General features: G+C 43.0%; 1 protein-coding gene and 1 long non-coding RNA gene across 4 annotated transcripts in view; one reads left to right on the top strand and one right to left on the bottom strand.

Moving 5' to 3' along the window:
• The window catches only part of LOC138504106 (uncharacterized), a 31983-nt gene extending 28915 nt beyond the window's left edge, over positions 1-3068 (bottom strand). Inside the window, exon 1 of one of the 3 annotated variants that reach the window (XR_011279777.1) lies at positions 2976-3068. This is a non-coding gene — a long non-coding RNA (uncharacterized lncRNA). Of the gene's footprint in view, positions 1-2950 lie in introns of all 3 variants that reach the window. The other 2 variants (XR_011279778.1, XR_011279779.1) reach the window with 2 other exon arrangements.
• Positions 3069-3078: 10 nt separating this feature from the next.
• The window catches only part of LOC138504105 (gonadotropin-releasing hormone II receptor-like), a 397205-nt gene continuing 385979 nt past the window's right edge, over positions 3079-14304 (top strand). The window contains exon 1 of the mRNA XM_069624317.1: positions 3079-3166. The gene's annotated coding sequence lies outside the window, so the exon portion shown is untranslated. The remainder of the gene's footprint in view (positions 3167-14304) is intronic.

Here is a 14304-nt window from a genome sequence, read left to right as displayed (position 1 = left end):
CATGCAACCAGTAGCAATGCCATTATCCAACTAACTCTCATGCACTTAATATGCCTTCCTTGTAACCGGTCCTGCTACGCCTCATGTAACCACTAGCAATGCCATTATCCAACTAATGGTCATGCACTTAATATGCCTTCATGTAACCGGTTCTGCTACGCCTCATGCAACCAGTAGCAATGCCATTATCCAACTAACTCTCATGCACTTAATATGCCTTCCTTGTAACCGGTCCTGCTACGCCTCATGTAACCACTAGCAATGCCATTATCCAACTAATGGTCATGCACTTAATATGCCTTCATGTAACCGGTTCTGCTACGCCTCATGTAACCAGTAGCAATGCCATTATCCAACTAACTGTCATGCACTTAATATGCTTTCATGTAACCGGTTCTGCTACGCCTCATGTAACCAGTAGCAATGCCATTATCCAACTAACTGTCATGCACTTAATACGCCTTCCTTGTAACCGGTTCTGCTACGCCTCATGTAACCAGTAGCAATGCCATTATCCAACTAACTGTCATGCACTTAATATGCCTTCATGTAACCGGTTATGCTTCACCTCATGTAACCAGTAGCAATGCCATTATCCAACTAACTGTCATGCACTTAATATGCCTTCATGTAACCGGTTATGCTTCGCCTCATGTAACCAGTAGCAATGCCATTATCCAACTAACTGTCATGCACTTAATATGCCTTCATGTAACCGGTTCTGCTACGCCTCATGCAACCAGTAGCAATGCCATTATCCAACTAACTGTCATGCACTTAATATGCCTTCCTTGTAACCGGTTCTGCTACGCCTCATGCAACCAGAAGCAATGCCATTATCCAACTAACTGTCATGCACTTAATATGCCTTCATGTAACCGGTTATGCTTCACCTCATGTAACCAGTAGCAATGCCATTATCCAACTAACTGTCATGCACTTAATATGCCTTCATGTAACCGGTTCTGCTACGCCTCATGCAACCAGAAGCAATGCCATTATCCAACTAACTGTCATGCACTTAATATGCCTTCATGTAACCGGTTCTGCTACGCCTCATGTAACCAGTAACAATGGCATTATCCAAATAACTGTCATGCACTTAATATGCCTTCCTTGTAACCGGTTCTGCTACGCCTCATGCAACCAGTAGCAATGCCATTATCCAACTAACTCTCATGCACTTAATATGCCTTCCTTGTAACCGGTCCTGCTACGCCTCATGTAACCACTAGCAATGCCATTATCCAACTAATGGTCATGCACTTAATATGCCTTCATGTAACCGGTTCTGCTACGCCTCAAGTAACCAGTAGCAATGCCATTATCCAACTAACTGTCATGCACTTAATATGCCTTCATGTAACCGGTTCTGCTACGCCTCATGCAACCAGTAGCAATGCCATTATCCAACTAACTGTCATGCACTTAATATGCCTTCATGTAACCGGTTCTGCTACGCCTCAAGTAACCAGTAGCAATGCCATTATCCAACTAACTGTCATGCACTTAATATGCCTTCATGTAACCGGTTCTGCTACGCCTCAAGTAACCAGTAGCAATGCCATTATCCAACTAACTGTCATGCACTTAATATGCCTTCATGTAACCGGTTCTGCTACGCCTCAAGTAGCCAGTAGCAATGCCATTATCCAACTAACTGTCATGCACTTAATATGCCTTCCTTGTAACCGGTTCTGCTTCGCCTCATGTAACCAGTAGCAATGCCATTATCCAACTAACTGTCATGCACTTAATATGCCTTCATGTAACCGGTTCTGCTACGCCTCATGCAACCAGTAGCAATGCCATTATCCAACTAACTGTCATGCACTTAATATGCCTTCCTTGTAACCGGTTCTGCTACGCCTCATGTAACCAGTAGCAATGCCATAATATTTATAGCCAAGCATATATCAACCTCTTATAACAGCGCCACGATGCGGCTGCAAGTGCGCTTTATAAATGCAAATTAATAAAAATAGAAATCATGCCAAGGAAACTTCAAGCCGTCTTAGCGATCCTCCCCCACCCCCCTTCATCCAGAGCCCCGTGCTGCTGAATCCCCACCGCCCCCCCCCCCCCCTCTGGTTGCAGCACATATATATATCATATCCCCAGCGCAGGAGGTCTCGACAGCCCTGGAAGCCCCGTGAACCTGTGCAGCAGTGCAGAAAAGCAAGCACGCATGCGGCTGTGGTAGAAACGGGATCGACATGGGGCTTAGTTTCCAACTGGAGGTGCTCGTTTGCTGTTTTAACAGACAGTGAAACTGTGAGCGCCGTGCTGCGCAGATAAACGTATAATGCGACGAATTGGAAAACATACCTGCCCTGAAATTCCCTCGGGGTGCACCGCACGGCCACAGAACACTTCTGTTTAGGGAGGAGGGGGGGGGGGGGCTGATGGGGATAATACCAGCCAAGAAGACACACAAAGAGCCGCCGTTGCCGAAACCAAAATCAAAACCGGAAAAACAAATCCACCGGCACCTAAATACACCTGGCGCTTCGAAACACTTCCGAGATGTATAAGCGCCTTATAAATTACACAACAAAAATAAAAACCTTCCCGTACACGGCAAGGAGGGGGTCCTTCCTGCGTGATTCTCCAACCCCAATCTCGACTCCCACCCCCAAGGCGGGGGTCCTTCCTGCGTGATTCTCCAACCCCACCTTCCAGCGGGGAGGATAACTGCACTGTTCACTGGTACAGTGGGAGTCTCATTGGGAAGGGCAGGAACGCGCTCTGCCCAGCCCCACGCCATAAAACACATCGCCCATCTATGCACCAGAAAACCCCCAAAACAACTGAATCCGCCTGTACTTAAAGTCTCACCCCTGAAGCACATCACAAACCCCCCAACATACACAGAAATACCCCCTTCCCACCATTGCCGCTCTGCATTAAAGTAACAATCAACATGAGAAAACTTTAAGACTTAGCATACATTCAAGCCCCAAATAAGAATCTACCATACGCAACGGAGGCATCTCTCCCGCTCCTGGGACGCCGTACCTTCCCGCCCGTGCAGAAAGGATGACGAGGTGAACGCTGGAACCCACGCGAGGCAGCGGAGGCGGAGCGTTCCTATGCTCCCTTCCTCGGAGGGGAACTAGACACTTCCCTTCACGAAGCGCCAGGTCCTGATTCCAGGCAGCACCAGGTGAGTACATGCCACCCACCTCTCGCAATGAATGGTATATGCATTTCCTTTAGCGTCCATTAACTTAAACGGTGTCACCCCTTTGTTATATTGTTAGGAGGAGCCCTTTTGCAGCCTCTGGGAATGCACGCCGAAGCTGTAATTCGCTGTATTGTGCTTATCACGTGTTGAAATTAAACATTCTAAGTACGTGACTTTCTAACATTTTTGTGTGTGTGTAATTATGGTTATGGTTGACAATGAAACACATAATCAACCTTTCAATAGTTAACATACATCTTTAACAGTTTGACAATGTGATGAAATGCAAGCGCCTATAAAACAAGATAGTATTTGCAATAAAATTAATATTCATCATGATTAAACATTTTGAAAGCAATGAATGTTAGAATAGTCATTTGAAAACACCACTCAATTACACCATCCTACAACAAGAAACTTGCAGGTTAACGCAAGTTTAGAGACATGCAAAATGTCTCAATTGCAATTCTCACTCTTAATAGCTTTGTGTCAAATAGTTGTTGCCACAGTGTGTCTGGTGTGAGTAGTCTAAAATCTTTAAAATAATAATTTCTCTTCTCCAGTAACTTAGGACAGTCAGCAAACGTTTCATATTGATTTGTTGTTTATTTACATTTTAAAAGCGCTCACACAGCCCTGGGGCATTGACGCACTGTTACAGGAATATATGTCTTAGTTGTGTATTTACATTGTGCTAAATACCCAGAGGTTTCTAAGCGCGGACCTGGGGATCGAACCTGTGTTGCTGCCTGTCCTCTTGTTTCCAAGGCGAGCACGTTGCCGCTGAGCTATCCTCCTGGGATAAACTGCTAGACGGCCAAATCTGCATGCTTAATGACCATCAGGAATGAGCTGGCGCCTGCATAAAATTTCTCTTGTTAGCCACAAGTTCAATCTGAAACGTAGAAAGGCACTTCTGTAGACCGGGTTTGGGAGCTTCAGTAAATATGACAGGAAATAGGGACCTATCTAAATAGATGCAGTCTATAATTGTTTCTGATTTATGAGTCCTCCATGTGCTATTCTCAGGTATGTCACCATCAATTGCTCCATTTAGCAGAATTAGATCTCGACTGGCCATTAATGCAATCGAGACAACTGTAGTTATGCAATGAATATTTAGATCACCAGTGGCAATAGTTAACACAATCGAGGGATCTAACATGATTGAGTTTAATGTACATTCCATGGCTTTAAAGAAAAAATCAGCTGGAATAGCTGTATGATTCCAATTTAAGGTGACTAAGGCTAGGATTTTAGTGGGTGTAATTATCTTGACTAGTTGTATGTAGCTATTCGTTTGTGCCCAGGCCTCTATCTTGAGGCCTGTTGAGTTCTTAACAGCTGTTAATAATCCACCCATTGGTCTACCTTTAACCTGGGCTATTGTTGGGAGCACTAAGATTGTATCAGGTCTCTTGTAGAGCGATTATGTCATATGAGTTAAAATCGCTGGTTTTTGACTTCAATACGTGCTTGTGGCCTCTAATATTCCAACTGAGAAGCCGGAAGGATTGTGACTCAAGATTCTTTCAATTACTAGTACCCATCAATTGGTCATGAGCGAGAAAACTGGTGTCTCTGCTCATTGATCTGGATTTCACGACGATGAGTCGGATCCTGTTGGGAACGCATCACAGTGCTGGATGGAGAATGCAATGTCTCCATTATGGGGTGTGAACGAGTACTGATCAGATCTGTAGGAGATTCTGTATTGTTATATGATTCATGGCCAAGACAGAATCCCAAGTCAAATAGTGATTGCCTGGCCTGCCAAATGGTGTTAAAAACAATACCAGATTTTATCCAAAGTCTGGCTGTGGATAGGTCAGAGTCATCAGGAAATTCTGCACGGACGATATCTGACATAGAAAGATCTTCTAGCGATGGAATATCATTGACAATATTCAGAACACAAGTCATGTTGAGGTCATAGGTGGGATAGGGTCTCGACCTGCAGGATATTATCAATTTATGGCAATATACTGATTGAAGTATTTTGCCAGTTTTGCCTCAGCGGCCATAGGATTAGATGGGAGATGATTGTGCTTGCTTGTTCCTCATTAGGAGCGAACGTGGTCCATGAGCTCATTGATTGATCTTTGAATGCATAGGGACCCTTAAGCGCCTTCTATGTGTGTTCAGTGACGTGTAGATATTGCGTGACTGATTTGGCTATGGATTCTCTTCCATGCTCCATAGTAAGATATTGACCTTCTGATGTCAAAGCACTGATTTGTTGTGGTGTGGAGTTTTGTTGTGAACAATCACTTGAAAGTTCTTTCTGAGATTGCTTGGCAATGGCTTGCAATAAATCGACAATTGGCTCTTTGGTAGAGTCAACTTTGATGATTCGTGCAATGTGAAGATGTTTAGATTTGTTACTTATAGCTAAATTCGTATACTTTTTAGTGATCGCTGCACTAGCTTTTTGCGATGTACTAGAGGATGTAACATTAGAGCAAGATGCAACTTCTGAACTGTCCAAGTTGGAATTCTAAATCGGTTGGTTAGTGATCAGCATCACAAAGGTCTCAGCGTCTGGCAACTCAATTATGCTCGGTTGTCTAAGAGAGGTCGAGTTTATGCAAGGTTTTCCAGATATAAGGGCAGTACTTTGCAGACCTCCATTATTAGTCTCTAAATCAGTTAGCGCTTTGGCAAAGACCCTCTTGTCATGTCGACTATCTCAGATGGAACTGTCGCACTAGGACACGTCACGACTGATGTATATGTGCGAGAGTTGGTTGGTTTGTTTATTTATTTGTAATGTGCGCCAGACCCATGGGTATCAGGGCGCAGGAAATACAAGAAGACTTTCAGCTTAGGTTACACAGTGGCATATGTAGAAATACAGGTCAGGATATACAAATGCATGATGTACAAGAAATGGTGGGTGAGTACAGTTCTAGGAAAAACACTATACATAAAGAACATCATTTAACAAAAGCAATCTGCGATCTATTAACAGTGCAGGTGAAAAGGGAGACAAATGCATTACTGGTCATTATATTTAAGCCAGTTGATAATATTCTCTCTGACGTTCACATACGTTTGGTCAGCTCTCAAGGATGGAGGTAGGGAATTCCAAAGCTGTGCTGTTTTGACTGGGAAACTGCTAGCCCCCCTGTTCTAGTAGGCCTGCTCAAGGATTTTCTGTTGAATCTCTCAGTGAGGTAATTAGGTGCAGTGTTGTTCAAGCATTTATAAGTAAGTGAGGCAGTTTTCAGCCAGATTTTGTCACTGGTAGATAGCCAGTTATTCTGTCTCCTTGTCACTGAAATTTGCCCTTTCCTTGCTATGCCCAGTGCAGCTCTCAAGGCATTATTTTCCACTGTTTGTATTCTCCTGACAATATACTTATTGGCACCACTGTAGAGGGAGTTATAGTAGTCCAATTTGGACAAGATTAGAGCTCTGGCCAGGATGATACAGCTATTCTTAGATAAGAATGGTTTTCCAGCTCTAATTCGTTTGCATGTATATGCAGTGGCAGAGGCCATGGAATGTACTTGTTTGATAAAAGTGAAGGTGGAATCAAGATAAAAGCCTAGAGTTATCATCTCTTTGGCAACTTTAATAGAGTTACCGTCGATGTTAAAGGAGATGTATTCAGGGCCAAGTTTTTTTAGGTTGGTTGTGGTACCCAGGATAATGAGTTCAATTTTGTCATCATTCAGGCATAGACCGTGAGCAGCCATCCATGCCTGGATGATTTATTTATTTATTTATTACGCGCTGAAGCTCGCAAGCATCAAGGCGCGAAAAAAACACGAGGACGGAGATTCACAGGACAACATAAATAGAGAGAAGAGAGGGGAAGCAGAAAGAGGGCGAACTGGTGTGGTGGTAGTTGCCTAATTATTTGAAGAGAAAGGTCTTCAATTGCTTCCTGAAGAGTTGGATATTGCTTTCCAGTCTAAGGTTGCAAGGCAGTTTATTCAAGTGGGAAATCGCCAGGCTCGGAAAAGCTCGACCGAGGCCAGTGGCTTTACCTGGGAGACTGGAATTGATCAATCCTTGTTTAGAGGATCTCAAACTACGGTTTGGCTCATACCAGCTGAATTTTTTTTCTTAGGTATGCTGGCGCCGTGCCATAAAGACATCGGTGGATTAGGGTCAGTGATTTAAACAAGATCCGTTCATTCACTGCCAACCAATGAAGATCATTTCTGTCCTTAGTTATGTGTTCTCGCTTAGATTTGTTTGCGATGGACCTGACAGTATTATTCTGGATAGTCTGGCATTGTTTCAGGCAGTTTTTGCTGGCGCCAAGCATTAATGCGTTGCCATAATCCAAACGGGACAAATTGGTAGCTCTCCCTATCGTGGCGCTATTCTTGATGTTTAGAAATGGTCTAATTCGGCAGAGGAGTCTTTGGTAGTATTGACAATTTCGCTTCAAATAAGCGGTTTGGGTTTACGCACCTAGGGAAGATTGTAAATAAATGCCTAGGGTTTTGACTTTATTAGATACCTTGATGGTGGAGTCTTTTATAGAGAATGCGGAGTAGTCCGGTCCAAGGTTGTTTAAGGCTTTAGCGTTTCCAAAGGTCATAAGTTCCGTTTTGGAACTATTAAGACACATTCAGTGTGTTAACATCCAGTTTTCAATGATGTTATAGATAACTGATAACTTGTCGTTGTCTATGGAATGGTTTCCACTCAATTCTAGAATAAGCTGTGTATCGTCAGCGAAGTTGGTGAAACAGATTCCATGCTGTGATATGAGGGTACACAGGCAACGGATATATAAGTTGAAAAGTAAGGGAGAGAAGCTGGCTCCCTGAGGGACGCTGCAATCTAGAGGTTTGGATGAGGTGGAATGACCTCCCCAATTGATTTTTGAGTTCCTGTCTTCTAGAAATGACGATACCCAATCTATTGCGTCTTGGGAGCAGTTTCCAGCTGCGCTTAGGGCCTCTCGGAGCTTTCCGTGATCTAACAAATCGAAAGCCGCCGAGAGGTCCAAGAGGATTAACAGTCCTGTTTTTCCTCTGTCCAGAATGCTCAACATTTGTCTGCAGGTCCAGCAATGCTGACTCTGTGCTGTGGGCACTTTTAAAACCCGATTGTTGGGGATGTAGCAGGCTGTGTTGATCTACATAATCTTGCAGCTGCGTGGTCGCTATTTTGTCGAGTACTTTCAACAGAAAGTTGCAATGAGTGATGGGTCTGAGGTTAGTGGGGTCTTGTTGATCTAGTCCAGGTTTCTTAACTAGAGGGGTGACTGTGACTGTTTTAATTCCTGTCGGTACTTTCCGGTCCCTGAAGGAAGCATTTGTCATACGATGGAGAAAAGGGTAAAAGATTTCAGCGTTTTCTAGGATCAGTTTTGGAGGTATGATGTTTTCAGCGCAAGTGGTGCACTTCATAGAAGAAAGAATGTCATTCATGTCTTTGATTGAAACTGGTGAAAATGTGTATTTAGGGATGTTTGGGACAGGGTTTGTCACCTTAGGTTGCCCAGGTAGTGACAAGTCCGATGCTTTGCAACTTATAATGGAGTCTCTGGCTTTTTTAATTTTATTGGAGAAGGCAAGTTGAACTGCTTCGCAGTCAGTCAAGGTCGGTTGAAAGGGTGCAGAAAGTGTGGGTGGTTTTTCGAGTGATTTAAGGATTTGGAATAATTTCCCAGTTGAGTTAGAGGCACTGGTAACTTGAGTATTGTAGTATTCTTTTTTTACTTCTGTGAGTTTGACTCTGTATAAGAGATCGCATTTTTTCCAGTTTTTTAAAATTTTCCTCTGAAGGTGTTTTATGCCATGTTCTCTCTAATTTCCTTTTGGCTTTTCTAAGAGTGCTCAATTCAGACGTGTGCCAATGCTGGTGATTAGGGTGTGGGCGAACCTGTTTATTTTTAAGTGGTGCATGTTTGTCGAGTAGCTCCTGGAAAAGATTACTGAAGGTGCGGATGATATTCTCACAGGAGTCGTCATCTCCAGTATTGTTCATAACCTGGGTAAGGCCTTCTTTAAGAATGTCATGTGTGATTTTCTTAAAGTTTCTGCTTAGAGCTGGTTTAGGGGAATTGTCGAAATGATCAGATTTGAAGGTGATGGAAAGTGTGGCTTCAACTTTGTAGTGATCTGACCAGATGCATGGAATGGTATCGGTCACTATCAGTTGAACGTTATTTGTGATAATCCAGTCGAGTTGATTATCGGAGATGCAAGTGGAGCCCTTATTAGCGATATGATAATTAATGTTTGCTAGACTGTTTTCTAGGCTTATAGCCTCTTTGTCACAGGGGTTACCTCGCCATCTGTTCAGATCGCCAAAAAGCATAGTCCCAGTGTTAGTTCCCTTCAGATTATTCAAGATGTGCCATAATTCGTCATTAAAGTCTGAGGTCAGTGAAGGGGGCCTATATAAGATGATGAGGTTGATGCAATGTTTGTTAGTGGGCGTGAGTTTAAGATGAAGAATTTCACAGCCTGTGCAAAAAATGTTTGTGGTGAACAGCTTCAAAGTCTGTTTAGCTATTTTAGCTATCCCCCCTCCTTTTCCTGATGTCCGATTTTCATAGTAGATATTGTAGTTATGGGGAACGGCGTTATCGATGGTTGGGCCTACTGGTTCTTGCAACCAAGTTTCCGTGAGGAAGAGTATGTCCAAATTGTCTTGGATAATGTAATCATGCACATCTTGTGAATGTTTGTTGAGTGACCTGGTGTTTAGGAGTGCAATTTTCAAAATGGTATTTTCAGGGCAAGTAGGTGCTGAGCAGGTGATAGCAGAGGTGGTGGTTTTCGAACTGGTCTGGGGATGTGTTTTATTCGGCAAGGTGTCTGCGCCTATGCCTTTGTCAGGAATGGAGGGGCTCGGAGATTCGTCTTTGTTATCGAGAAATCTTTTAACCAGCCTTTCAGTTTCCAGTTTGTTAGCATCAGTCAACAACTGTAAGAACTTCAAATAGCCCATTTCTTACCTGTTTTGTTAATCCTGTATGGGTGTAATTGGGCAGAGTGTAGGGCCGATGCCCGCCGTGGACCGGCGTAGACCGGCACGGTCCCTGAAGCGCCGGCGCTGAAGCGCCTGACGTTTCTATTTCTGCAGCTCAAAGGCTGCTGGGATGTGTAGTTCGTAAGGGGCTGACTAATGTAGTCAGCAATCCGTTTTAATGTAATAAATCAGAGCAGCTAGCTGAAAATATAATCCTTCAGCTCGCGCTCGCTTTCCTGTTAGCAGGCAAAAGTATGTACAATGCGCAAGTTAAACACACGCAGCAACACGGACAAACAAATGCGAGCGTTCAAGTGTTCCAAGAAGTTAAGTTGTAGATGTTGTATGATGAGGTAAACTCTATTTAGCAAGGCCAAATCCTTTTCATAATCCCTGGTAAGTGGTAGGAGAATCTGGTTATCATCTGCATAGTTAGTCTAGTTCATACCAAGATGGTCCAGATCATTGAAAAGGGGCTTGGTAAATATATTTTACAATGTGGGTGAAACACATGATCCCTGGGGCACTCCCCAGGTGATAAGGATGAGGTCTGCAGCTGCTGAAGGTGAGAAGACTCTCATAGTCCTATTACTTAGGAATTATTGTATCCAAACTATGGCCTCCTTAGAGGAATGCACTGCTGAGTCCAGGTAGTTGCATAAGACCTTGTGGTCCACCAGGTCAAATGCAGCCGAGAGGTCAAGAAGGAGAAGTAAGGCTGATTTTCCCTTGTCCCTAAGCTTGATTGTCCCTTGTCCCTTGTAATAGGCTTTCAAGATTTGTGTTATAAGTATTCAACTTGGTGTCTATTGATTTGCACAAGGAAATTAAGTGATTGTGTGTGTGGTGGTGATTAATAGAATTATCTACTGTTGCTAGTTTCTGAAGCATAACATTCTGGGTATCAAGTTTGTAACCTAACAACTCGTACAATTTCGCGAATGACAGTAGAGCTGTGTTCATTGCTGCCAGTGTTACCCCCAGTAACGGAGGTGCTGATGATCCTACAGCAAAAGGCTGTTGTAAGGAACGACTCTCTATTTGCTTTCTGGGCTTCGACTGAGCAAAAGAGATTGAAAAAGCCGACGAGTTGTTGCTGGAGGGGTCAAACATGATCAGGGACTGAGACAGAACTGTGTGAGCTGCTGGATTGTGAGTGAGGCTTGTGAGAGAGCAATGAGGGATCGGAAAATGAGGAGGATTGTCATTGGATCTCCCACTTGGCTCAGGTCTATTTGAGATTCCCCATTATCATGTGGCAGGCAGATATTATTATGCATACTATGTATCTGCACTGATATTCGTGTTCCGTCAGGGAGTAATTCACTGTCAGATTCGATGTGTGAGATACGCAATACATTAACATTGTGATTTGGGGATGCCGAACCGTTAGCTCAGTTTTGCTGACTAATTAGATCGAGCTCGGCTGCCATTAAGGAGTCAGTAGGTGTGGCTAAGTCGATAATGGGTTGCTCATCTGAGATGGTGTCGAAAGGGCATTGGCCAGCCTTAGTCGTAAAGGAACAATATTTTGTTAGTTTTAGAGTTCCTACATTTGGCGGGATCTGATGAACAAAATGTTCGACTATCGACTGTCATTGAGTGCGTGCGAGAACGTAGAGTCGAGAGCCGCGTTTTTGTTGGAATCAGAGTTTGAGGTATTTTAACAGGAGTTTGCATAGAAAATGCAGCTGATTTAGTGGTTTCTATATTCGCTGGCATATTTGACTTTAGAGAGTGTAAATTTGTATGCATGTGAAAATGGGGACCACATGATGCATTTGCGAAACAAAAATGACTTTAACACAAGTATAAATGGTAAAACTTACGATAGAGTAGGCCGGCCCACGCCGCTCAAACAGCCAAAACAGCACTTGATGAAAGCACCTGCTTAAAACGCGCACACGCAAATGCACGCGGCCTGCAGTTGAAATAGGATGCTGGGTAAAGTGGGCGGAGCCAGAGAGAGCAATCACTAAAACAGAAGAAAACAAGGTATTATCAACGTGGAGATATACTTTTAGTAGTAATCCTATTTAAATAGGAGAGAGAGGCTGTGAAAATCGAATTAATAGTCCATACCAAGTTATGTTATGTTATGTTATTTCATTTCTAAAGCGCCAAAGCCCATAGGCATCCAGGCGCTATCACAGAGAAAACACTAAGGGACAGGTATGCAGTTGAGGTATACATTTAACTCAAACAATTTATTTTTCAGCAGTTTTCTAAAGGCTAAATGATCCTCCTCCTTGCAGAGACTCTCCGGCAATTCGTTCCAGGTCCTTGCCGCCAGGAACAGGAAATCACGACCATTTCCCCTAGTCCTTTTTATACGATCAACCCTGAGGTAACAGGCCTGTGCAGATCTAAGATTTCTATTTGGCTGATAAACAACTACCTTTTCTTTAAGGTATTGGAGGGCAAGTCCAAAGATGCATTTATGACATACTGTCAATACTTTAAAAGAAATCCTTGCGGAAATTGGGAGCCAATGCAGTTGCCTCCGAGCAGCAGATGTGGGTTCATTTCGCCCCATTTGATGGACTACTCGGACTGCAGCATTTTGGCCCTTCTGCAATTTTTTTAATATTTTGTTTATTGGACCCACACAATAAGGCAATGCGGTAGTCCAGGCGTGGGAGTATTACAGCCCTAACTAATTTGGTCCATTTGTCTTTTGAGACTAAAGGGGCTTCCTTCCTTAGTACTTTTAAATGGTAATTAGTGCTCTTTACAATGGCTTCTACGTGGGCCCCTGCATCCAGACCTGCCACCTTGTAGGTACCGAGCGTTTTTACTTTGGGTACCAATTTTATCCGGCTACCTTCAACCTCAAAGTATTTGAATACTTGGTCTAGGCAGTCTCTGGCATGTTATGATCCGTAAATCATCAACTCTGTTTTTGTAATATTCAAACATAGCCAATTGTATGACATCCAGCTTTTTATACTCTGGTAGGCCTGATTTAACTTTTCTTGATCTATTGCATGATTTCCACTTAGCTCTACCAGCAGCTGGAAGTCATCGGCATAATTTGTAAAGAAGAAATCAAGTTCTTCCAATTTCCTGCATAAAGGGACAATGTATATATTAAATAGCAGGGGGGATACTCAAGCCCCCTGAGGGACTCCACAAAAGATGGTTTCTGATTCAGATGATGATTCTCCCCAGTAAAACCTTGACTTGCAACCTTCCAAGAAGGATTTCAGCCACCTGATCGCATTCTCAGAGAGGTCACCCAAGGAAGCCAATCTTTCCAGCAAGATTCCATGGTCGAGCAGATCGAATGCTGCTGATAAATCCAGTAAAACCAGCAGGCCTGATCTGCTCTTCTCCAACATGGACAACTTTTGTATCTGGAGGTCCAATAAGGCACTCTCGGTGTCATGACAGCATCGGAAACCTGACTATTTTTTATGTAGATACCAGCGGCTGTCAGGTAGGTTTGGAGATGCATGGTTGCGACTTTATCAATACATTTGAACAAAAATAACGTATTAGTGATAGAGAGTAGGTTGGCTGCATCCCTAGATTCAAGACCTTTTTTTTTAAAGTGGGGTCACTGCCACATCTTTGATAACTTGCCGGATATTACCGGTTTTAAAAGTGGCGTTAACAAACCTACATAAAAAACGGGGCAAAGATTTCTTTATGCTCTAAAATCAACTTAGATGGGAGAAGGTCTCCAGGACAGCTTGTTGGATGCATTGTTTTTAATATATTTTGGATTTCTGCAATGGTCATCATAGAAAACCCAAAATCCTCATTCGGTGGTCTCTGGCTTTGATCTCTAGCATTGTTTTCCATGTTATTGTGCATAAGGTTTTCTAGTTCCTCATTTCTATCCGCGTCTGTGGGTTTCTGTCTGTCCAACTCTTCCTTAATCTTTGTTTGAGCACACTGAAGTTTATCTGAAAAAGCTTTTTGGACATGGGTAAAATCGCTTTTCGTAGGTTTAATAGTTTGACTAAGAGCTTTGGGCTTCTACCAGGATCTAAAAAGTAAAAGCAATACAATCATTAAAATAGCTACTTTTTGCTTCAATAATTTTTTCTTTGTGCTCTTTTTCCCTGAGTTTCCATAATTTTTTATTTTCCGGGATTCTATCTTTCATCCAAACATGTTCGGCTTGCCTTTTGCTAGCTTTTAATTGTGCTAAAGCTGGGGAGAAC

The sequence above is a fragment of the Ambystoma mexicanum genome, chromosome 11, assembly GCF_040938575.1.
Source record: "Ambystoma mexicanum isolate Mex_15411 chromosome 11, UKY_AmexF1_1, whole genome shotgun sequence".
Lineage (NCBI taxonomy): Eukaryota > Metazoa > Chordata > Amphibia > Caudata > Ambystomatidae > Ambystoma > Ambystoma mexicanum.
Note: the sequence above shows the minus strand (reverse complement) of the source record. Positions and strands in the feature narration are given on the sequence as shown.